Raw genomic sequence first — 17087 nt, 5'->3', positions numbered from 1 at the left:
TAGCCTAATGAAATCTCTTGCTGTCCCTCTCCACCTCACCCAGGACATGAATCATCCCTTTGTTCAGCGTATTCATGCTGTATACACCGCCTGCACTTTGGTCACTAAGTAGCCATCTTGGATACAAGATCATCGGTCATGGTATCACATTGCTTGTCTTCAAGTAACTCTTATTTTAGTTAATAATGGCCCTGAAGCAAAAGAGTAGTGATTATGGCAATTCAGACATGCCAAAGAGAAGCTGTAAAGGCCTGCTTTTAAGTAAAAAGGTGAAAGTTCTTAGTAAGCAAAGAAAACAAAATCATTTGCTGAGGTTTCTAAGATCTAAAAGAAGAATGAACTTTCTATAAAATTGTGAAAAAGAAAGAAATGTGTGCTAGTTTTGCTGTCACACCTCAAACTGCAAAAGTTACAGCCACAGTGTATAATAAGTGTTTAGTTAAGATGGATAAGGCATTTAATTTCTGAGTATGAGGCAGCCAGGTACGTACCAGCGGGCGCCCGGGAAAACTCCAGCCGGCCTGAGTACTGGGGGCAGCTTTGGGAAGTTCCTGCCCTTTGCCGCGGAGAAGAGCCTGGCTCCTCCTCTTCCTGTGTGGAACCTGGGATTCAAACCGCCAGGCAAAGCGGCCTAGCAGGGACTCTGACCTAGTGAGTGTCAGTTTCCCGCTTTTCTTTCTTTCCACCCAATAAAACCGTGTCTTACTCATCATTCAAATTGTCTGCGAGCCTGAAATTTTGTGGCCGTGGGACAAAGAACTCCGTCTTTAGCTGAACTAAGGAAAAGCCCTGCAACAATTTTGGCGCGCAACGTGGGGACTTGAGAAGCGGTGAGTGAAATGGAGACTCAAACACTCTCACTGTGGTTTCTAAGCCTTTTCTTCCTGGGACTTGTGAGGGTGGGGGAAACCATCCCCCACCCCCTGTTACTCCAAGGTCTTTTCGTGGCCTTTTCCTTCCTTTTTCGAGTCAGATCGGTGAGCAGCGGCTCCCCTCCACCCTTCCATCCTTGCCATGGCTGGGACTTAGGGCCCAAGGGTCCCACACAGCTGGCGGGCTGGCGTTTTCCACCACATCTCCTGAGGCTTCCCCTTCCCCAGCCAACGGGTTTTACTCCATCAGACAGTGATTAAGCTTTTCTCCTGGTAGAGGAAACAGTTCTATAAGAATAAGAGGTTCTTCTCTAGGCATTTTTAAACCTTTTTTTTTTCCCCTCTTCTCTACCCTGTCAGCAGTTAACCTTATTTTTTCCTTTTGGAAGACATTTTACTAGGCCAGGCTCCGCAGCTATCACTGTTTGTACTCTCGGCAAAGTTTTGGTTGTCCTACTGTGGGGTAAGACATAGTAAAATTATAATATTTTGGTCTGAGACAGCATTTGAAAGCCCAGGGTGGCCAGGCGCGCTGGCCTCTGCCTGTAATCCCAGCACTTTGGGAGTCCAAGGCGGGTGGATCACGAGGTCCAGAGATTGAGACCATCCTGGCCAACATGGTGAAACCCCATCTCTACTGAAAATATAAAAATTAACCAGGCCTGGTGACACGGGCCTGTAGTCCTAGCTACTCGGGAGGCTGAGGCAGGAGAATCGCTTGAACCCGGGAGGCGGAGCTTGCAGTGAGCCGAGATCGCGCCATTGCACTCCAGCTTGGCGACAGCAAGACTCCGTCTCAAAAAAAAAAAAAAAAAAAGGCCCAGGGTTTAGATGGCACTTTTACTCTAGTTCAGGACCTTGTAATAGACAACTCAAGGGAACGAGTGAGGCATTCTGCTTCCTATGAGCCCTCAAGAATGATGTCCTTCTAACATTCACAGTTCCACTGTTTTGTGGGTCTGCCTCATCATCATCAGACTGTTTTAAATGTTTGCTGCTTCTTCTACATCCTCTTCCCACATCTGAATTAAACTATCCTTAGTGCCTCTTCCCCTTTCCCTTTGGCAAGACAATACTTTTTTTCTTCCTTGCACAACTTTACCGTCGTCTTCTAGGGTCATCTAACTCCATGAGTGTGGCCAGTGACAGCACCCCATCCCCTAAGCCATAGAGGCAGACCTGTGCCTGAGATCTGAGCATTCATGGGAATGACTACCGCCCTTGCTTTTTTGATGGGTTCAAATGCCAACAAATCAATCAAAACACTTCACTGAAATTTTTCTGATTGAAGTGAATGGAGGAGAATTTCCCCACCCACCATTTCTGGGTGAGTTTGAAAATATATAAGCATTGATTCTATACTCCTGAGGTTATTCCATGTGAGAGAACACAGAGGAAGCACAGATAAATAAACAGCAAGAAAGAGACTGCTGACAGCTTTTGGAGGCTGGAACTATTTATACCAGGGTTATCTATCTCATCTTTTTCTACAGATTATTTCCTTAGATCAGTTTTTTGTTGTTGTTGTTTTACTTAAACAGGTTTAAATTTTCAGATGAATACTGTCCAGTATAACACACAACCTCATCACGCTTAATTCTACCAAGTTGTGTATGTTAACTACGGCTATTCTATTTAGACATAGGAAAGTTTGAAACTCACCCTCCTAGCCCATGCTGGCAATTTTTCCAATATAAATAAACATTTCTGCTCTCTCTCTTTAGCCTAGAGAATTTTCATAACCAGAAAGAAATGTTCTTTTGGCTATAAAGTATCTATAGGTTATAATGGCAAGAACAGTATAAATAAGACAACATACGTTTATTTTCAACAGTAGTAATCAGAAGATTCAATATACATTTCTAACACTTTGGAGGATAAATTATAATAAAATGGCTAGGGAGAATGTAGATGATACATATAAATCTAGTGAATAAACTGCATTAAATATTATAAATTGCAAAAAGATTTGGAAAGTAACTTCTTTTCTAGTGCCCATGGATCACTTATAAAAATTGATTGTGTATCAGAGAAGAGAGAACTCCTCAGTAATTACTTCAGAGCAGGTTTTAAATACTGAGGTTTATGCAATAAGTAACTACTTATGAAATGTAAAAATATTCAATCATTTATATATTTTGAATCAATATCCTATATAACTTTTTGTTCTAAAAGAAATCAAAATGGCAATTCTTGGCATTAGGATAAGGATAATAGTACACAACAAAATCTGTGGTTCTAGTAAAAGCAAAAATCTATGAAAAAGTACACCATTAAATACATTAATATTAGCAAAAAAGAGGAATTATCTAGATGTTCAATTAAAGTAGAACAAAGTATTATTGGAGATAAAGTAAGGCTGATGAAGTGGAAAACAGAGAATTCATATAGTTATTTGCTCCCACTCATATACCTAACAATAGGCAGGGCCAAAACATCTTCAAACACCATACTTTGAAATGCTTCATTATACCTCATCTAGTACAATCAGCAAAAGAAAGGGTACATGTATACAAAGACAGTCATGGAAAAGTCAAATAAAGAAAAATATTTGTTGATTTAAAAAGAATAGGCTCTCCTTTACAACATATAAAGAAGTAAATTCCAGGTAATTTTTTGTATTATATATATAATTATATACAATTATATATGATTACATATACAATTATGAATGTAATCTATAATTATAGAAAACATTAAATATATATAATTTAGAAAATAATATTTTCATACATTAAGGTGAGTGAAAATTTCTTATGGAGGGAATAAAATCCAAAAGTCTTAAATGAAAAAAAGGAATATTGTGTAAAAATAAATATTCTTCCATGGCAAAAGACATTGAACATGATTGTTAAGAAAAAAGGAGCTGATATAATGGGGAAATTTTTTGACATGTATGTAGACAAAGGGTTAGCAGTTCTATACACCAACTGTAAATTCATTGTAAAGGAAGCAACTTGAAGAAGTATAATTGGGAAAAGAAAATAGAAAACAAATTCATGTGAGTGGAAATGTAAATAATGGAAAGGGACAATAAGTAATGAAAAAATATGTTCAGGCTTGCTGATAATCAGAAGAATGCAAATTATAAAATGAGAATTTGTTTTTTATCCATCAAACTGGCAAAATTTAAAAGTATGGTAATATTAAGATTTAATATTGGATATAAGGAAATGGACAGTCTCAGACATTACCATAGTGTGAATGAAGTATCTGGCAAAGCATACATAAATGAAGACAATTAAGTGAAAATATGTACCTGGTAGTACAAGCTGGAAATTCCCACAAACAGAATGTTAGATATGTAACTAGACATTTAAGTCATAATATTGAGGAATGGCAAAAAAACAGCAATCACCTACACACAATATATAACCTAAAATATATGATTTTACTGGACAACTTTATGGTAATACAATGGAAAAATCTTCCCAAAGGATAACTTTCTTGGAAAATGCAAATAATCATTTTAGAAATATACACCTGAGCAGATGAATTAATGAGAGAATAAAATTTAAAAAGACTTTATCAAATAATTAGTTTTATAAGAACATCTAAGTTCAGAGAGTTGCATGAATGGATTTGTCATATCTTCAGGGAATAGTTACTTCCCATGGGATTTAAACTGTTCCAGGAATTAATAAACAATGTAAATATTTTAAATTTTTTATGATATAGATACACACATTCAGAAGAGTACCTGTATCCTAAATGATAAATATTAAGTGAGTGCCTCTGTAACCATTAGACAAGTCACAAGACGGAATGTTTTCTGTACTCCTGAGGCTCTCCAGGTATATCTTCCCCTCATGGTCTTTTCACTCTCCCAAGGCCATAACCAGTATGGTAACTTTTGAAAATAACTTTCTTCTATTTGTTTATGGTTTTAACTTATAAGAGTGTCATCAAATGATATAGCTTAGTTTTTCATCATTTTAAACTTTATATAAATGTATGCATTCTGACTGAATTCTTTTATTCCACATTTTGTTTGTAAAATTTATTTGCATTGTTATTATTATATGTGGCCCTAGTACATTCACTTTTGTCGTATAAAGGACATTGTATGGAAAGTCTACAAGTAAGCTATCCAGTTTATTGTGGATATTTTTTACTTTTTTTTTCTGTTTTTAGTTTATTTCAAATAATACTGTTATGAACATCTTTGTACATGTTTCCTGGCATATGGGCATATATTTCTTCAGGGCATACTCTCAGATCTGAAATTGATCAGTTATGAGATATGCCTGTCATTAAACTTACTAGAGAATGTTATGTTGCTTTCCAAAGTTGTATTCCAATTTGCCTGTTATGTAGTAGGGTATGGAAATTTCTGTTGCTCTGCAAATTCGTCAACACCTAGTATTGACAGACATTTTTTATTGTTTGGCAATATGGTGGTTGTGATTTTAAATTTGACTTACTATTGGGATTCAGTATTTTTACCTACATTTATTAATTATTTGGATTTCCTCTTTTGTTAAATCCCCATTCAATTATTTGGCCCAGGAAGGAGCCAAGATGGCTGATTGTACACAGCTAGGAAGAGTGTCTCCCACTGATATACTAGACCATCAAAAAACCTGGAATACTCCAGGCATATCTTTAGAAGGAAGGCATTGAGAACGAACAGAGGGAGGATACAGATCCTGGGCTGAAGAGTAAGGCAGCTGGGAAACATGCACAGGGCTACTGTGTACTGGGACTCATTCCTGGACCTCAGTGGTTCCTGGTGAAGAGGTGAGTTAAATGAGTAAGGAGAGAGCATATTATATTATACTGCCAAAGATCTCCAGAATCCTAGCTGCAGGAGACCTAACAACCCCCACGGACACAAGCTGAAAGGGAAAGCAGTTTGGAGAGGTAGCAGGGACAGGACTTTAGCCTGTGCAAAGCCCAAAGGGTGTGGCATGGGAATGGCTGCAGTGGAGCATGAGCTGGAATAGCCATCCCCAAAGGCCTGCCACACTCTTCTAGGTGGTTTTGGCCTTTGTTGATGGTTGGACCTGGATGGAGTTGGGCTCTCTTGCCTGTGAGATGAAGCCAGTCTGATCTGAACTCCATTCTGTCTTCCAGGCTCTCATGGAGTCCCTGCCTGGCCACACCCACTTGTAGCCTCAGGTGCCCAACAAGGTGCTTCCTAGCAGCCAACAACAAGGCTACTTCACTGGCAGACTGCACATGACCATCATAGAACTCCATCAGAAGGAACCCTGTCAATGCACAACCACCCACCCGTAGCCTCCCCCCACCATTTTGTTGTCACGCACTCATCTGCAGCCCTTGTGCACTGCATTGCTGTCATGTGTGCAAGTAAAACACACCACCCCTCCACCACCACCATTGACACACATGTACTCCACTGCCACCCCGTCTCCCTTTGGAACCACATGCCCACTGACACATGTGCACCCTGCCATGCCACTGCCACTACTGGCATGTGCATATGAGCTCAGACCCTGTGCCACTGCCCCAGTGAAGCATGTTAGCTTGCACTCCCCATTGGAGTGTTGTTGCCAGTGGACCAGGAATACTCAGCCCCTACAGTTCAGCAGGTGCTTAACCTTGAGGGGCCAGGGAACAAACCCATAGGCTTGGTACCAGCCCCCACTGTTAGAATCCACAGCTCATGAGTGCCAAGCAAAGCCTTGGCCCTCTGGAATCTTCCAGAAACAAAGCTAGTCAATTCAACCTACCTTATACCACAGTCAAACCCTCAAGGTAATTAAATAATAGAAAAAAAAACATCCAAAGAAAAGCGATTTCAAAGACCAAATGACCATCAGCCCACTCAGATGAAAGAGAAACAGTTCAAGAACTCAGGGAACTTAAAAAGCCATAGTGTCTTCTTATATCAAAACATCCACACTACTCCCCCTGCAATGGTTCTTATCCAGGCTGAAATGGTCAAATGACAGGCATAGAATTCAAATTCTGGATAGGAACAAAGATCATTGAGATTCAGGAGAAAGTTGAAACCCAATCCAAGGAATCTGAGGAATCCAGTACAATGATACAACAGCTGAAAAATTAAATAGCCATTTTGAAAAAGAACGAAACTGATCTGATAGAGTTGAAAAACTCACTACAAGAACTTCATAATACAATTGGAAGTATTAACAGCAGAGTAGACCAAGCTGAGGAAAGAACCTCAGAGCTCGAGGAACAATTTTACAAATCAATTTAGTCTGATAATAAACACAAAGGAATTAAAAATAATGAACAAAACCTCAAAGAAATATTGGATTATATAGGGACAATCTATGACTCATTGGTGTCCCTGAAAGAGAGGGGGAGAGAGCTGCCAATGTGCAAAACATGTTTGAGAATATTGTTCATGAATCTTTCCACAATCTCAATAGAGAGGATAACATTCAAATTCAGGAAACGCTGAGAATAGGTATGAGATACTATACAAGATGGCCATCTGCAAAACATATAGTCATCCGATTCTCTGAGGTCAGTAAGTAAGAAAAAATATTAAAGTCAGTTAGAGAGAAGGAGCAGGTCATCTACAAAGGGAACCCCATCAGGCTAATAGGAGACATTTCAGCAGAAACCCTACAAGCCAGAAGAGATTGGGGGCCTATATTCAGCATTCTTACAGAAGAGAAATTCCAACCAAAAATTTTATATCCAGTCAAAGTAAGCTTCATAAGTGAAGGAGAAATAAAACCCTTTCAGGCAAGTGAATGCTAAGGGAATTCATTACCATCAGACTGCCTTACCAGAGGCCCTTATGAGAGTGCCAAACATGGAAACAAAAGACAATTACAAGCCACCATAAAAACACACTTAACTACATAGATAACTGGCACTACAAAGCAACTACCCAATCAAGTCTTCATAACAACTAGCTAACAAAATAATGACAGGATCGAATCTGCATATATCAATATTAAAATTGAGCGTAAATGAGCTACATATCCCCACAGAAAAGGCACAGAATGGCAAGTTTGATAAAGAAGCAAGACCATATGCTGTTTACGAAACACCCATCTCATATGCAAGGACACCCATAGGTTCAAAGTAAAGGGATGGAGACAGATCTATAAAACAAACAGAAAACACAAAGAGCAAGGGGTTGCTATTCTAATTTTAAACAAACAAACCTTAAACCAATAACAATGAAAAAAGGACAAAGAAGGGCATTATATAATTATAAATAGTTCAATTCAACAAGATTTAACTATCTTAAATATATGTGCACCCAACACTAGAGGAGCCCGATTTATAAAATAAGTTCTTAGAGACCTACAAAGAGACGTACATAACCACAGAATAATAGTAGGAGATGTCAACACCCCACTGACAGTGTCAGATCATTGAGGCAGAAAATTCTCAAAGATGTTTGGTACCTGAACTTAACACTTGACCAAATGAACCTAACAGTACACTCCACGTCCAACAGAGTGTACATTCCTCTCATCTACACATAGGACATACTCTGAAATTGAACCCACAATTGGCCATAAGACAGTTACTGACAAACTCAAAAAAACTGAAGTCATGCCAACCACACTGTCAGACCACAGTGCAATAAAAATAGAAATCAATTCTTAGAAACTCTCTCAAAGCCATATGATTACATGGAAATTAAACAGCCTGCTCCTGATGCTTTTGGGTAAACAATAAAATTAAGGCAGATAGCAAGGAATTCTTTGAAACTAATGACAACAAAGATACAGAATACCAGAAGCTCTGAGACACAGCTAAAGCAATGTTAAGAATAAAGTTTTGCTAAACGCCAACATGGAAAAGTTAGACCTAGCATCACACCTAGAGGAAGGAGAAAAACAAGAGCAAACCAGCCTCAAAACTAGTAGAAAACAATAAATAACCAAAATTATAGCTGATCTGAATGAAATCGAGATGCAAAAAGGCAGGCAAAAGATGGATGAAACTAAAAGTTCTTTGAAAGAATAAATTCAATAGAATTAAAAGAATAAATAAATAATAAATAGACTAAAAAAGCAGAAGTAAGTTCTTTGAATGAATGAAGAAAAAATAAATAAAATTGATAGACTGCTGGCTAGACTAAAAAAGAAAAAAAAAAAGAGAAGATCCAAATAAACACAATCAGAAATGACAAAGAGGACATTATTATCAATGCCACATAAAAATAAAATTAAAAAACCTCTCAAAGACTAAAGACCTACATGCAAACAAATTAGAGAATCTAGAAGAAATGAAAAAATTCCTGGAAATATACAATGTCCCAAGATTGAGCAAGGAAGAAATTGAAACCCAGAATAGACCAACAACAAGTTCCAAAATTGAAGCAGTAACAAAAAGGCTACCAACCAGAAAAAGTCCTGTACCAGACAAATTCACAGCTGAATCCTACCAAACATATAAAGAAGAGCTGGTACCAGTCCTGCTGAAACTATTCCAAAAAATTGAGGAGGGTCGCTTCCCTAACTCATTATATGGGGCCAGTGTCATTCTGATACCAAAACCTGACAGAGACACAAGAAGGGAATATTTTAGACCAATATCCCTGATGAACATAGATGCAAAAATCCTCAACAAAATCATAGCAAACCGAATCCAGCAGTACACCAAAAAGCTAATCCACCATGATCAAGTAGCCTTTATCCCTGAGATGCAAGGTTGCTTCAACACAGGCAAATCAATAAATGTGATTCCTCACATAAACAAAGCTAAAAATAAAGACTATGTGATCATCTCAATAGATGGAGAAGACTTTCAAATCTTCAATAGCCCTTCATGTTTTAAACCCTCAACAAACTAGGCATTGAAGGAATATACCTCAATATAATAAGAGCTATCTCGGCCGGGCGCGGTGGCTCAAGCCTGTAATCCCAGCACTTTGGGAGGCCGAGACGGGTGGATCACGAGGTCAGGAGATCGAGACCATCCTGGATAACACGGTGAAACCCCGTCTCTACTAAGAAATACAAAAAAAAAAAAAAAAAAAAACTAGCCGGGCGAGGTGGCGGGCGCCTGTAGTCCCAGCTATTCGGGAGGCTGAGGCCGGAGAATGGCGTGAACCCGGGAGGCGGAGCTTGCAGTGAGCTGAGATCCGGCCACTGCACTCCAGCCTGGGCTACAGAGCGAGACTCCGTCTCAAAAAAAAAAAAAAAAAAAAAAAAAAAAAAAGAGCCATCTGTGACAAACCCACAGGCAACATAATACTGAATGAGAAGAAGCTGTAAACATTCCCCTTGAGAACCAGAACAAGACAAGAATGCTCACTCTAATCAATCCTGTTCAACACAGTACTGAAAGTCCTAGCCAGAGCAATCAGGTGAGAGAAAGGAATAAAAGGCATCCAAATAACAGAGAACATCAAACTATATCTCTTCACTACATCTCTTCACAGATATATCATATCTTCACAGATAATATGATTTTATTATACCTAGAAAACCCGGTACTCTGCCCAAAAGCTTCTAGATCTGATAAACAACTTCAACAAAGTTTCAGGATACAAAATCAATGTACCAAAAGTCAATAGCATTTATATCTACCAACAATGTCCAATCTAAATGCCAAATCAAGAATGCATATCCCATTGCAATAGCCACAAAATATAAAATGCTTAGGAATACAGCTAACCAGGGAGGTGAAAGATATCTACAATGAGAATTACAAAGCACTGCTGAAATAAATCAGAGAGAACACAAACAGATGAAAAAATATTCCATGCTTATGGATAGGAAGAATCAATACTGTTAAAATGACCATACTACTCAGACCTATTACAGACTCAATGCTATTCCTATAAAACTACCAATGACATTTTTAACAGAATTAGAAAAAAATTCTAAAATTTATATGGAACCGAAAAAGACCCTGAAAATCCAAATTCAAAGCAATCCTAAGCAAAAAGAATGAAGGCCTCACAGAAACCAAAACAGCATGGGGTACAAAAACAGACACACAGATCAATGCAACAAAATAGAGACCCCATAAATAAAGCCACACACCTAAAAACATCTGATCTTTGACAAAGTCACCAAAAAGCAATGGGTAAAGAACTCCTTATTCAATAAATGGTGCTGAGATAACTGGCTAGCCATATGCAGAAGATTGAAACTGGACCTCTTCCTTTCATTATAGACAAAAGTCAACTCAAGATAGACTAAATATTGACATTTAAAATAGAAAACTATATAAATTCTAGAAGAAAACCTAATAAATACCATTCTGGGCATAGGCTCTTGCAAATATTATGAAGATTCTAAATGCAATTGCAACAAAAACAAAAATTGACAAACGAGACTTGATTTAACTAAAGAGCTTCTGCAGACCAAGAGAAACTATCAAGAGTTAACCAACAACCTACAGAATGGGAGAAAATATTCACAAAATATGCATTTGACAAAGGTCTAATGTCCAGAATCTATAAGGAACTCAAACAAATTAACAGGCAAAAAACAACCCTATTTTAAAAAGGTCAAAGGGCATAAACAGACATCTCTTAAAAGAAGACACACACACATGGCTAACAAGCATATGAAAAAAAATATTCAACATCACTAATCATTAGAAACATGCAAATCAAAACCACAGTGAGATACCATCTTATACCAGTAAGAATAACAATTATTAAAAATTTAAAAGTAACAGACACTAGCAAGGTCACACAAAAAAGGTAATGCTTATACACTGTTGGTGGGAATGTAAATTAGTTCAGCTACTGTAAAAAGCAGTTTGGAGATTTCTCAAAGAACTTAAAAACAGAGCAACCATTTGACCCAGCAGTCCCATTACTGGGTATGTATCCCACAGAATATAAATCATTCTGCCAGAAAGACACATGCAGGCATATGTTTATTGCAGCACTATTCAAAATAGCAAAGACATGGAATCAACCTAGATGCCCATCAGTGATGGACTAGATAAAGAAAATGTAGTACATATACTTTATGGAATACTATGCAGCCATAAAAAGAACAAAATTATATCCTTTGCAGCAAAATGGGTGGAGTTGGAGTGCATTGTCCTAAGCATATTAATACAGGAACAGAAAACCAAATAACCGCATGTTCTCCCTTATAAGTTACCCTAGAACTTAAAGTATAATAATAATAAATAAATTTAAAAAAAAAATAAGTGGTAGCTAAACATAAGTACACAGGGATGTGAAAAAGGGGACATTAGACACTGGGTCCTACCTGAGGATGGAAGGTGGGAGGAGGGTGAGGATTTTTAAAACTATTGGGTACTGTGCTTATTACCTGAGTAATGAAATAACCTGTACACCAAACTCCTGTGACATGCAATTTACCTATATAACAAACCTGCACATGTACTCCTGAACCTAAAAGTTGGGAAGAAAATAAAGAAAAAATTCTATCTAGCCAAAAAAAAATTTTTTAAGCAAAAAATAAAATTTTGTGCACATTTCTATTGTGCTTTTTAAAAGTAGTGATTTGCAAATGTTCTTTACACAAATTTTCTATTAATCACATATAAATATTCTTCCTCATTCTTTGGCTTGTATCTCTTTGTGGTATCTTCTGTGATTTAGTATAGTTGGATTTATCATTTTCCTTAATATACAGACATTTTGGTCCTGTGTATGATAGCTTTTTATCCCCTAGTTAAGGATATTCTATATAATCTTCTAAAAGCCTTGTAGTTTGCCTTTTCCATTTAGGTCTACATGTATTCATTGGTTTTTGTGTATTGTATGATGTCTAATGCCATTTTCTCTATATAGAGGTCTTATTGTCCAGTATCACTTATTGAATACCTTTGTATATAATGAGTATGCATGTAATCAGGATCTATTTCTAGTCCCTTTATTCTGTTGTGTCTAGCTCTGCACTGTCTTAATTACTGGGACTTTATAATAAATCTTGAAAATTGTAGGAAAAGCTCTCACACCTCGACTAAGCTTTTTTAACCTTTTACATCTTCATATAAATTTGGATTTTGATTAGGATTGCAATTAATCTTTAAAACAATTTGTAAAATGAAATACATTAAGAACATGCATCTAAGGTATCTTCTTGTCTTCTGAGGAATTATTTTATGAAAAAAATGCTTTCTATTGACTCTTATGCTTTAAAGATTCTCCGTTAAAAAGATCCATCCATTTCAATCTTCATGTATTACAAGTCTATGTTTCTCAGACTCATGATTTATATATAAGAAACAGATGGAATTTTATAAGGCTATTCTAATATTGGCACTATAACAATATTCATCATGTTTAGAATGAATTATTTTTATGTAATGAGGCTTTTAGGGGAGTTTTTCTCGGTTATTGACTCTGTATAAAGAAACTCTGTGTGCCAAGTTCTGCAGAATAAATTTAGTCCCTTGATTTTAGATAAATATATTTAAATATTACATGAAATTGAGAACTGGTGCAAACTGATATTTTGAAGGCTCTTACAGCACTTCTGAATTATGTAATGTGGGAATTTATATCCTTCATTAATATGTTTTAGCATTTTTTATAGATATAATATGTTAATTATAGATAATTTAGAAAGAATAGCATAGAGAAATAAAAAAGAACAATTAAAAAACCACCCAAATGGCTTCACCTAAAATTAATATTTTTAAATATTACAATAAACCAAATTTCCTTCCTGAATTTATATACAGCTATATACCTCTATCTCCTACATGTCCATATATCTTAAAATCAGTATAAAATAATCATTTCAATAAATTGGCACCAAAGATCCTTTGATAGTTTTAAAAACAATATTTCATATTTTCAAAAACAGGCGATTTTAATTCTGTATAATTTTCTTTGGAGCACAGGAAAAGATGAAAGACTATTCAATTTATTTTCTGAAGTTAGAAAAACCTTGAAGTCAAAATATGACAATCAGTGCAAGTAAAAAAAAGACAAAATTCTTTTAAGAATTTAGAAGCAAGTATGTAAATGAAGTACCAGAAAATACATTATAACATCATATTAAAAGACCAATCTACCATAATCAAGTAGAGCTTATCTTAGTGATGAGAGGATGTTTTAAATTTAGGAAATTTATAAAAATATTTTGCAAGGCCGGGCGCGGTGGCTCAAGCCTGTAATCCCAGCACTTTGGGAGGCCGAGACGGGCGGATCACGAGGTCAGGAGATCGAGACCATCCTGGCTGACACGGTGAAACCCCGTCTCTACTAAAAAATACAAAAAACTAGCCGGGCGAGGTGGCGGGCGCCTGTAATCCCAGCTACGCGGGAGGCTGAGGCCGGAGAATGGCGTGAACCCGGGAGGCGGAGCTTGCAGTGAGCTGAGATCCGGCCACTGCACTCCAGCCTGGGCGGCAGAGCGAGACTCCGTCTCAAAAAAAAAAAAAAAAAAAAAAAAAAAAATATATATATATATATATATATATATATATATTTTGCAATATCACCAAGTCAAATAGGAAAACAAGAGAAACATTGGCTAATAGTGAATAAAATCATAAATCACAAATACTGGACAAATTATACAATTTCATCACTCAGCAACTGTCATGATTATATATCAAAAACTTGAGACAAAAACCAAGTATACTTAATACAAGAATGGACTCTGAATGAAATCTGTAAGACATGTAGGAATCAATAACTTTTCTATGTCCTAGAAAAAAGTTTATAACATGTAACCAAAATTTCATTTATAAAAACGTAAAAATTATAAGACATATATAAATAATGTTAACAAGAAATGTGGATAATCCAGATAAAGAAAATTAATTATTCAAGCCATCTTTTATGTCTGTTACTTAAACTCTGTAGGAAAACATACCATGTTCCTGAATAGTAAAGTTGAATATTGTAAAATGTTGATTGTTCTTCAGTCAGTTTTATTGGTTTAATTTAATGTGAAAAATAATCCTATTATGTTTTTGTGATATTTTTTGAAATATATGTTAATTGACATAATAATAGTACATATTCATGGGGTACACAGTATTTCAATACATATAATGTGCAGTAATCAGATTAGGGTAATGAGCACATCATTTATTTATTTGTGTTGAGAAACATTTATTTCTTTGTATTGAGAAGATTCAGTATCTTCCTTCTAGCTATCGTAAACCTTGTATTATTGTTAACTATATTCAATCTATAGTGGTTTAGAACACTAGAACTTATTCCTTCCATTTAGCTGTCATTTTGTGTCCTTTAACAAATCCCTATGTATTTTACCCTTCCCCTTCCTTCCCAACCTGTAGTGTCTTCTATTCTACTTTTCACTTCTATATCAGCTTTTCTTTAAGTTTCTACCTATGAGTGAGAATATGTGTTTAGCTTTCTGTTCCTGGTATACTTTACTTGACAATAATGTCCTCTAGTTCCATCCATAATGTTATGAATGACAGAATTTCATTCATTTTTATATCTGAATAGTATTCCATTGTGTTTACATACATTTTCTTTATCAGTCTCTTCATGGACACCTAGATTGATTCCATATCTTGGCTATGGGGAACAGTTCAAAATAAACATGGGGCTGCAGGAATTCATGTGATATATTGATTACTTTTTGGAGGGTAAATACCCAGTAGCAGTGGGATTACTAGATCGTATGGTAGCTCTATTTTTGTGTGTGTGTGTGTGTTTTTTTTTCCAGAAATCTCCGTACTGTTTATCACAGTAGTTGTATAATTTGCATTCCCAACACCACTGTATTTGAGTTCACTATTCTCTGCATTCTGACTAGCATTTGTTATTTTTTTGTCTTTTTAGTAATAGCCATTTCCACAGGGGTAAGATATCTCATTTTGATTTTCATTTTCCTGATGATTAGTAATGTTGAGCATTTTTATATGCCTGTTGGCTGTGTGTATGTCTTCTCTTGAGAAATGTGTATTTATGTCCTTTATCCACTTTTAATGGGATTATTGGTTTTTTATTGTTCAGTTGTTTGAGTTCCTTGTATATACTAAATATTAGTCCCTTGTCAAATGAATGATTTGCAAATATTTTCTCTCATTCAATAGATTGTGTCTTCACTCTGTCAATTGTTTCCTTCACTGTGAAGAAGCTTTTTAGTGTAATATAGTCCTATTTGTCTCTTCTGTTTTTGTTGCCTATGTTTTTGAGGTCTTAGCCATAAAATATTTACCTGGACGAATGTACTGATCTAGTGGTTTTATAGCATCAGGTCTTATATTTAAGTCTTTAATTTATCTTGAGTTGATTTTTGTATATAGTGAGAGATGGGTACAGTTTCATTCCTCCGCATATGGATATCCAATTTTCCGAACAACGCTATTGAAGAGGATGTTCTTTCCCCAATGTATGTTATTGGTGCCTTTATTTAAATTCAGTTGGCTGGAAGTATGTAGATTTATTTCTGGGTTGTATTTTCTGTTTCATTGAATCTGTGTTGCTGTTTTTATACCAATACCATGCTATTTCATTACTATGGCCTTGTAATAAATTTTGAAGTAAGGTAATGTGATGGCTCTAGTTTTGTTCTTTTTACTCAGCATTGCATTGGCTATTCAGGCTACTTTTTGGTTTCATATAAATTTTAGAATTTTATTTCTGTGAAAAATGACATTCATATTTTGATAGAGATTGCGTTAAATATGTAGATTGCTTTGGATATAGTTGTCATGTTAACTATATTAAGTCTTTCAATCCTTGAGCGTGAGATGTCTTTCCAATTGTTTGTGGCCTTCTCAGTTTCTTTCATCAGTGTTTTGTAGTTTTCTTTGTAGAGTTTTCTAATCTCTTTGGTGAAATTTACTCGTAGATATTTTAATTTTTTTGTAGATATTGTACATGGGATTGCCTTCTTTCTCTGCTGGTTCATTATTAGTGTATAGAAATGTTACTGATTTTTGTATGTTGATTTTGTATCCTGCAACTTTGCCAAGCTGATTTATCGGATGTAAGAGTTTTTTGGAGTTTTTAGGTTTTTCTAGATACAAGATCATGTCATCTGCAAAAAAGGAACATTTAACTTTCTCTTTTCCAATTTGAATGTCTTTTTTTTCTCTCTCTCCTGTTTGATTTCTCTGGCTAGAACTTCCAGTGCTGTGTGGAATAGGATTGGTGAAAGTGAGCATCCTTGTCTTAAGCCAGTACTTAAAGAGAAAGCTTTCAGCTTTTCCCAATCCAGTGGAATGTTAGCTGGGGGTTTATTGTATATGCCCTTTATTATGTTGAGGTATGTTCCTTCCGTGCCTAGTTTGTTGAGAGTTTTTATCATAAAGGATGTTGAATTTTATTAATTGCTTTTTCTGTATCTATTGAGATTATCATAGAGTTTTGTCCTT

General features: G+C 36.1%; 1 long non-coding RNA gene across 3 annotated transcripts in view; it reads left to right on the top strand.

Annotated features, from left to right (window-relative positions):
* The first annotated feature begins 595 nt into the window (after positions 1 to 595).
* LOC102143967 (uncharacterized) overlaps positions 596 to 17087 on the top strand; it is a 365500-nt gene continuing 349008 nt past the window's right edge. For all 3 annotated transcript variants that reach the window (XR_010581545.1, XR_010581546.1, XR_010581544.1), the window contains exon 1: positions 596 to 830. This is a non-coding gene — a long non-coding RNA (uncharacterized lncRNA). The remainder of the gene's footprint in view (positions 831 to 17087) is intronic.

Source organism: Macaca fascicularis, chromosome 15, assembly GCF_037993035.2.
Source record: "Macaca fascicularis isolate 582-1 chromosome 15, T2T-MFA8v1.1".
NCBI classification, from domain to species: Eukaryota; Metazoa; Chordata; class Mammalia; order Primates; family Cercopithecidae; genus Macaca; species Macaca fascicularis.
The sequence above is the reverse complement of the archived record's forward strand: the minus strand, read 5'-3'. Positions and strand labels throughout refer to the sequence as shown.